Source organism: Hippopotamus amphibius, chromosome 1 (assembly GCF_030028045.1).
Source record: "Hippopotamus amphibius kiboko isolate mHipAmp2 chromosome 1, mHipAmp2.hap2, whole genome shotgun sequence".
Taxonomy (NCBI): Eukaryota; Metazoa; Chordata; class Mammalia; order Artiodactyla; family Hippopotamidae; genus Hippopotamus; species Hippopotamus amphibius.
In genome coordinates this window covers 38,528,837-38,538,333 of record NC_080186.1, presented here as the reverse complement: position 1 = coordinate 38,538,333, position 9,497 = coordinate 38,528,837, and the positions used below count along the sequence as shown (strand labels likewise).

Genomic DNA, 9,497 nt, shown 5'->3' with positions numbered 1-9,497 from the left:
CACCCCCACCCCAGTCCTCTAAGGCATCTTCCATCCTCGAGTTGGACTCCCTTTGTTATACAACCACTTCCCACTCACTATCTGTTTTACAGTTGGTAGTATATATGTCTGTGCTACTCTCTCGCTTCGTCTCAGCTTCTCCTTCTTTTAAAAGTGAGGAATAGTCCCTGTGGACCAGGCTCTGTGCTGCCTCTAAGAACACAGGGATGACAGCTGTGAAAGGTGAGTTGGCCAACATGGTGCCCGCAATGAGAACTCTGAGCCTTGGGAGCCCTGGGGAAGGACGCCTTGGGGTCAGCAGGTTTGGGTTTAAATGCAGCTCACCTGGGCATACCCTTTCACATGGGTCTCCCCATTCTTCAGTGAGACAGGATCAAGTAATAATCCCTCCCTTATACAGGTTTGCCTTGAGCATTACAGAAGTCTATGAAAATGCCTTGTACACCAGGCAGTTAATCCCTGAACATCTGTCAAGCATCAACTATGTGTAAAGTTCAAATGGCAGTTCTGAGTGAGAAACACACAAGCAGACAGAATCTGATCTTAGGCCAATTCTGGAGAGATATCAAGAGTCTGGATCAGAGCCCAGCTCATCAGTTCTAATCTTTGATCTCTGGGGATAGTTTCAGAACTATCTCCCCATGCCTATTCAAACTTTCACCACCACCCAAAGCACTTGAGCTTAAAATAAGGTTTTTTTAGTTTGTTACTCTCGTTGTAGTTCCAAAGGAACAGAAACAGCAACAACTGCTGAAAAGCATAGAGAAATTCCCATGTGTCTGCCCTCACTGACTAGCGGGGAGCAAGGTCAGCCCTGTGGGTCTTTGACCCTGAGTACATGGAGGTGGTCCTGGGGAGATCAGGTGGACAGAAACCCACATCCCAGCTGGAGCAAATCTTCCCTCTTGGGTACATGCCCCGAGGTCTGTGAAATTCCAGAAGACAGCGGCAGTTCCGCCTCTCCCAGCCATCCTTGCAGCCCACACGTCAGCCTAAGAGAGTCGGGGATGGGAGGCAAGTGGGAGGTGGTTGGAGACGGACTGCCAGCTGACAAGCATCAGAAAAGGGAAGGCAGCCCGTGGCATGAGTATTATGAAAAGTAGTAGCAATAAAATAGTAGCAATAACGCTCTGAAGTGTTTTTTCAGGTCTCTAGCATAAGAGGTAACGAGAACTCTTATTAACGTGACCTCTTCTCATTAAGTGCCAGATAGGGTCTATACAACATATATTTATTGCCTCGTTTAATCTTAAAAAAAGCCCTACAAGTAACATAGTGTTCTTCATATACTGCAAAGGAGGAGGTGATATTTCATGACCTATCATTATGGACAAAATTTTTGAGGTAAATGTCTTGTTTGTCTTATTTTCACTGAACAAGAAATAATTAATTTTGACTATCCCAGGAAATAAATTATTCCGTGTTTTCAGATTGTGAACTTATTTCAAACACACATTAGTCTTTTATAACACATTTTTAAATATGTTTATTGGAGTGTAGTTGATTTACAAGGGTGAGTCAAAAATTATCTGCACTCTGGTTATATTAAAACTTCTGTGGCCACACTGTCTTTTTTTTTAAGCTCTTTATTGGAATATAATTGCTTTACACTGTTGTGCCAGTTTTTGCTGTACAATGAAGTGAATCAGCTGCATGTATACGTACATCTCCACATCCCCTCCCTCCCATGGCTCCTTCCCACCTTCCCTATGCCAGCCCCATAAGTCATCATCCATCATTGAGTTCATCTCCCTGGGTTATGCAGCTGCTTCCCACTGGCTATTTAACATTCGGTAGTGTATATATGTCAATGCTATTCTCTCACTTCGTCCTGGCTTCCCCTTCGCCCCCACCCCCCCACCCGATGTCCTCAAGTCCGTTCTCTGCATCTGTGTCTTTATTCTTGCCCTGTCACTGGGTTCTTCAGTACCATTTTTTTAGATTCCATATATATGAGTTAGCATATGATATTTGTTTTTCTCTTTCTGGCTTTCTTCACTGTATGACAGATTCTAGGTCTATCAACCTCATTACGTATAGCTCCATTTCATTCCTTTTTATGGCTAATATTCCATTGTATATATGTGCCACATTTTCTTTATGCATTCATCTGTTGATGGGCATTTAGGTTGCTTACCCCAGCCTTCCACTATGACATCCGGAAGCCTTGCATGGGTCTCAAGACTGACTCTGTCTGAGTGATGCTGGTGAGTACATCTCTCTCTCCCCTGCATACACTCACACCAAGCTCAATTCACAGTCCACTCTCAGACACGTGTGTGCCTCAGCCATCCATCAGACACAGCCCCCAGAATAATGTGCTCATGCAAACAGACAGGCACATCACACATTAGAAGTACACATACACAGTGTCAAGTGCTCAGACTGCCCTGTACAGCCAGGCCCTGTTTCCTCTTGCAGACTCATAGACATATTATCACACACCCTATGTGACTCACACACCTCAACACACATGTACTACTGCCATATGCAGGTAAGAATTTGGACACACTCATTGCAATACATACACACATACTTGGACACGTTGAGACGTACTTGACAGATGTACACAGACATGCATTTACACACTCACAATATGCATGTCCAAATACACTAACTTTCCATCTCTTAGAAAGAAGCCTCCTTCTCAAATTGCTATAAATTAATCCCTCTTCCTTGGATGGAAAGTCCCTCTAAGATGCTTCCAAAGGCAGAGTCTCAGGTCATGACTATGACGCAGGGCTCCACATAAAACGAATTAGTCAAAATCCACACTTTGCTCGTTGCCAAGGGAAAGGAGGGCCATGGTGGGTACAGGGTTCACTCTCCCCCTGCTTGCAAGTCTTCAGCAGGGTAGGCTGAATAATTGTCATTCTCCCTGGACGGCAGGACAGGCTGCCCTTGTCTGGGCTGAGCAGGGTCAGTTTCAGTAGCAGGTGAGGCATCCCAGGATGGCGTTCAGGCGGGCTCTGCCCAGGATGCAGGTTTCTACATGGAACTGAGCCACTGATGGGAAGAATTGGAAACCAGGTCTACAATCCACATAGAGCTTTGTCCTGCCAACGCATCGCCTCCCATCAGGATTCCGATTTCTCACCCAACTGTGCTCAGCTAACATTTGTTGAGCAAAAGGAACTAAAGTCCCTGGTGGCCCTTCCTTAGGATCCCCAATATCATCCCCTTAGCCCTTCTGTGGACTGGAGATGTTTACTCCCTACAGGTGAACGTCGCTGTGCAAAATGTGCAACTCATCTCCCAACAAAACACACACCCCTTTAGCAGTTGAGAAGCAGTGTTTGCTGATTGGTAAAAATTGATTAGCTTAGTAAATAATTTCTAAAATTCAAACCTAATTCGATCTATAAGAGATGATGATTAATTACAAAATGAAACTTTCTGGGAAAATAGCCATCACATTACACACTTATTTGACAGTCTTAAATGACACAGCTGCTTAGAAAGTGAGAAAATCTCCACCAGAGATTTAGAGAGAGAGTCTGGTCTTGTCAGCACAAGCCTTCTGGGGGAGGAGAGCAGGGTCAATGTCACCCTCCCACCACAGGACAAGTGGGAGGAGCTCGTCAACTTCATCACACCTGCAGATCTTTGGACACGTCTCCTTGATGACCCTGGACACCATCATGAAGTGCACCTTCAGCCACCACGGCAGCATCCAGACAGAAAGGTCAGCGACAACCCTGCAAGAGCAGGGTCCTGATTTCACCAGCTGCAGGGGACTCAGCTGAGAGGCAGGTAGGGCAGTGAGGATGCTTATCAGCCCAAAAGGCAACATTGTGCAGAGAGCCATGTGCCACAGTCAAACGCCACCCAGACCAACCTTGCCTCAGTCACAGGTCCCTGACTCCTGCACAGGGACAAGCCTAGCCACTCAGGCCACTTGTGAAGCACTGAGGGTCTCCAGGGTTGTAAGGCAGAAATGACAAAGCCTCAGTGCGGCCTGTCCCCACTGACTGAGGAATCCCCACCCAGAGCCCCACACCGTCTCCAGGTTAGAGGCTCCCTCCACGCCAGTCTCTTCTGAACCCTCTCCCTTCAGGAACTCCCAGTCCTACATCCAGTCCATCAGGGACCTCCCAAGTCTGATATTTTCCCGAGTGAGGACTATCTTCTGCCAGAATGATGTCATTTACAGGCTGACCCCCAAGGCCACTGGAGACACCGGGCCTGCCAGCTCATCCATCAAAACACAGGTTCTGCTCCTCCTTCTGGCCTTCCCCCACACACACCCCCAACTTCATCAGGCACACGTGAAAGGGCCTGGCCTTGACTCCTGAGGCAGAGCCCAGAATCCTGCTTGCTCTACAAGAGCTGTCACACACACCAATGCTGGGTGCTTCCCTGGGGCAGGGATTGGGGCCCAGATGTCAGGGGGCCATGTGTTGTGCAGGGAGTTACATGTGGCACCACGTTGGTGATGAGTGAATGAGGCCCCCTCCCTGCAGCATTCAGGCAGAGGCTCCCCGGCCTGTGCTACTGAGGGTTTGCCCAACCTGGATCAGACAATGCTGGAGCTCTCCGCCCCGCCATGCACACCCATTCCCACCCTCATCCTCATCCACCTGGCACACAGATTGAGCCTGAGGGGCAGATGGGGCTACAGTGGGAGCTGCATCTGGGCCCCCAGAGACCCCGGCTGTGGTGGGAACCACTGTTCTGGGACAGACAGAGTGATCCAGCTGAGGAAGGCTCACATGCAGGAGGAGGGAGAGCTGGAGAAGGTGAGGAGGGAGAGCTGGAGAAGGTGAGGAGCGAGAGGCAGTTGAATTTCCTGGACATCCTGCTCTTTGCAAGAGTGAGTGTAGGCAAGGGAGGCCTGCGGCTTTGTCCAGAAGTAGAGAAGACGGGCAAACCCAGTACCCCCACCCGGACTCCACAGATGGAGAAAGGGAAGAGCTTGTCTGACATGGACCTGCATGTCAAAATGGACATGTTCATGTTTGAGGGTCATGACACCACAGCCAGTGGCATCTCCTGGATCCTCTGTGCTCTGTCCTCCCACCCTGAACATCAGCAGAGGTGCTGGGAAGAGATCTAAGGCCTCCTGGGGAGGACGCCTCCATTACCTGGGGAGTATCGAACAAATGGGACGGCCCTGGCCCTCAGCTAGGGGAGAACCCCTGGTTGTCTGGCCCTGCCTGGCCTTAGCACGGGCTTTGTTTCAGGAACCGCCTGGATCAGAATCCCTACACCACCATATGTATCAAGGAGGCACTGCGACTCTCGCTGCCAGTAACACTCATTTTCCGAGAGCTCAGCAAGGCCATTACCTTCGGTAATGGACTCTCCTTACATTCAGATATGAACTTCACCACACCCAGTAACCTATGCATTCTGCAAAACCACATGGAAGATCAGGAATATGCATGTGATTGTCCACTTCCGTGATGCTGTGTTATTTCAGCCTCAGTATAATTGACATTTACTCTATAATTTGCATGAGTTTTAAAAAATGCTTGACCCAGAACTTGAACTCAACCAAAACTCAAAAAACAAATGCTGGCTGCCAAATGTGGTTTTATAAATGAGCCCTACAATTCTAATTCCTTGAGATGCGAAGGCTTTAGAGCAAAGCAGACAGAAGCAGAGGGAGATGCGGTTCTTCTCATGTGGTGTCTCATTAAACAAGGGAGCTCAGGGAATCCACTGTCCTGGGTCAGATGGTCCAGCCTCTGAGGAGCCCTCAGGCAGATGCCAGAGAGCAGCTGATGCCCAGGCCTGAGAGCCCTGCTGTGGTTGGAGGCCACCCACGGGCTCACCTCCCGGTGGGTGTGAATCCCAGCACTGCCACCTCCTAACTGTGGGATCATGGTCATGCCCTTTAAAGTCTCGGAGGCTCGGGTGCCCCATCTGCACAAGGGGATGTGAGTGCCTTCCTTGAGGGCTGCTCTGAGGATTGAATGAGTTAATGCACCTCCCCCAAGGGCTCATGATGACACTTGATAAATGTGACTTGTCATGTGAGGTGCTCTCAAACGTAAGCCTCCAATTCCTTTTACTTTTCAATCCTGGGCCATGGTTCCCTACTCCTAACCGGTGCTCATGTGCTTTGTCACGCCCAGCTCATCTGTCGTGCAAGAGCATCGTTGCATTCAGAGTGATGGAGGCTGGCTCTCATGGTGGCTCCCAGGCCTTTTGTGCTGCACATGCTCTCTGCTGCTCTGGGTACTATCAGGCTTCTCTCTCTCCTCCATCCCCCACAGGAATCACAGTCTCCCTCTCCCTTTATGGGCTTCACCACAACCCAAAAGTGTGGCCAAACCCAGAGGTATGATGGCTGTGGGAGGAGGGGATGGGATGCTCTTCTCCACACCAACACCTCCTCCTGCTCCCCCCTCTGGGATTCTTGTCCCCTGGTGGATTGGTGCGAGGAGTGTGACCCCACCTGTCCTGGCCCCAGTGCTCTCTCTGCAGGAGTTTGAGGCATCCCGCTTTGCCCCGGGTTCTTCTTGACACAACCATTCTTTCCTGCCCATCTCAGGAGGATCCAGAGGTGACTTTTTGTATTTGGGACAGCTGGGTGTCACAGGGTGCTACCTGATATATGTGACTGTCTACATTCGTATGCGGTGTATGCAGTTATGTCCTTGCATGGTGGTGTGTTGAGAAGAAGGCATGAGTCTCCATGTGCAAGAAGGTCTTCAGGGCACGGCACAGAGACCTTGATCTCCTGACTCCCACAAATGTGGCCAGCCACAGTTCCATATCAGTGGCCATTCCAAAGCATTCAGGGATTTTCCTCAGTTTAGGAATCTGACTTTTCAGCATTAGAATTTTCATGAAAGTTATGTTTCAGATGTTTATTTTTCTCAACTATCGGTCATCTAAAAAGGTGGTTTTCTCTCTATGCACATTCTTAACCAGCCCACTGCCTCTTCTACTCAATTCACCAACCAGCCTTTCACTGCATTGTGGTATTTTCATGAGTTTAGATTACCAGCTGCCTTCCTTGTCCTGAGGGTTCAAGCCACCTGTGTGATCAGTTACAGTGGCCGTTTGAAGAAAGTTACACAACCATATGTTTCTCGGCTTCTCTAGTCGAAGCCAACAGCTGTGACTGTGTATTCACAGAAACATGATATCTTTTCTAACTGCCAAAAGTCTTTACATATAGTGAGGATTATATAACATAATCCCAGAATCTATAGCACATAACATTGGCAAAAAAGAGCATAAAATGGAAGGTAATCAGGTGCTTTTGCGAGAAAACTCACCATTTTGTGTTTGACCACATGCATTTAAGAAGTTCATGGCATGTAAAATATAAACCACACTGGAAATAGCTGTTAAGCTGGCTGATAGACTCCAAAATGACTGCTGTGACAATCTCAAAGGCTATAGAGCCTCCCCTAAAATAGTAACTTCCATTACTTGGTAACTACTTCGTAAAACAAGTTTTTGCTGAATCTATAATTCTAGGAACTTTGCAGTTGGTGAAGCAACCTTCACAGAACAGGCTTGAAGCAAACATGCTTCCAGGATTAGCTCTAGGATTTGGTTTCTGCCAGGGTCCTGTTCTTCCTTGTAGACACTGGCTGCACATCACGTGGCTGCCTCTAGAGGACACGGGGTACCTGGCAACTCAAATCCTAGCTCAGAAATAATAATTAACTTTATTCCAATCCTTTTATCTTTCAATTCAGTTAACTTTGTTCAAATATGAAGCTATTTATGAGGCCTGTCTCTGTGTGCCAAGTCATGTATTAGGACATGGGAGCATAGAGACCAAAGACACTCTCCCTGCCTCCAAGAGTTCACAGTCAAGAGGAAGACACGTGACGTTTCCATGTGTAGTGGTCAGTACATTTGCCTTACAAGACAGACATCGTACACTCATTTTCTCTTTCACTGACTCATTCGTTCATTGAGCAGATTGTTGAATGTCCCATGTTTCTGGCACTGTCCTGGGCCCTGGACGGTGATGTGTCTTGAGTTAACACTAATGGTGCCTTGGGGGTCCAGGGAGGAAGAGGTGCAGCCGGCAGAGGCGGAGAGGACTGGTGGTCAATGGATAGTGGCTTGAGCATGTGGCCGGCAGAGGTGGGGGGCGGGGTCCTCAACAGGAGCTGAGTGAGGAGGAGGAGCTGGACGGGTGTGAGGTAAGTGAGGAACTACCCAGAGAGGGCAGTGATGCCGGCTGAGGCACTGGGACGTGTCCTTCCTGTGATGGCGGACACAGCAGGCCTGGAGCTGTCGTGGCTTCTGTTAATGGATGGAGGCAGGGAGACTGAAAAGGCCCGTGAGGAGCCCAAGGGATGGGAGGAGGGTCATTTCTGGCGTAGAAAGGGAAGGTTCCAGAGGTAGGTTGACTGAGGGGTTGAGGGGAGACAGGAGGTCAGACCATTAATTGGGGGGCAAGTGGTCCAAGAGGTTGAGGGTGGCTAACCCGTGGCCCCTGCAGGAAGCCACCCTGTTGCCATTCTGACTTCCTTACACCACTCTGTCCTGTCTGTCTGGGGATTAGGGCCCCTGTTTCTCTGCCACAGATGGTGAGGGCCCAAGGGTGTGGCCCACCCCACCCCACACAGGACCCTGACCTGGCCTGAAGGCAGAAACTGCCTGTGGCTGAGTGAACAAAGTACTAATTCACATTTACTGCCTCATCTGACTTGATTCTGTTGTCTAGAGCACTGACCCTGCCCAGCAGGATTTCCTGCTACTTAGAGTAGAGGTAGGAGTTAGGAGCTAGTCCTGGAGAGAGGTGCGCTTTATGAAGGTCAGGGGGAGAGGTGTGGACCAAGGCTTGGGCAGTACGTTCAGTGTGACCTGTAAGGAAGGGATGGGGGCTGGGCCCGTGGAGGAGAGCCCTGGATGCCCTGTGCCCAGCAGGGATTACAAGCCTCTGATCACTTTCTTTTCCCTCCCTGATTCAGGAATTGCATCGGGAAGCAGCTTGCCATGGGTGAGATGACAGTGGCCGTGGCCCTGACCTTGCTTCCCTTTGAGCTGGCACTCGATTCCTCCAGGGCCACTGTTCCCATTCCAAGACTTGTGTTGAAGTCCAAAAAGGGGATCCACTTGCAGCTCAGGAAGCTCCTGTAATCCTTGTGGGGACAAGGACAAGCTCTGAAGGCCCCTTCCTGCCATCCTGTCTCCCTGTCACTCTGTCCTATCTTTGCCTCTTTGCACACTTCTTGCTTCTCTCTGCCCACCTGTCAGCCTACCTCATCTCCTGCCTCCTGCACTGATATCACACTCTCTCCCTTCTCCTCTCACCTTTCTCCAGGCTGCCTATCTGTTATCTCTCCATCTGTCTCTGACCGCCCCCTGCCCCCGTATCTCTGACTGTCCACCTAAACCCTGATCACCTGCCCTTCTCCAGTCTGTCTACTCTCTCCCTGTCTTTCTCCCCTTCTGCCTGCCTGTCTCTCCCTGGAGTCACTTCCTTTCACTGCCAAAATATTTGACCAAAACCATAGTGACTTAGAACGACACCAAGTGATTCTCTGTTGGCTTTGGAGTAGAAGTCTGAAATGAAT

The 9,497-nt window shown here is 49.4% G+C and overlaps 1 pseudogene; it reads left to right on the top strand.

The window, feature by feature from the left end:
- Positions 1–236: 236 nt before the first annotated feature.
- On the top strand, positions 237–9,060 carry LOC130857269 (cytochrome P450 4A11-like; annotated as a pseudogene).
- The last annotated feature ends 437 nt before the right edge of the window (positions 9,061–9,497 follow it).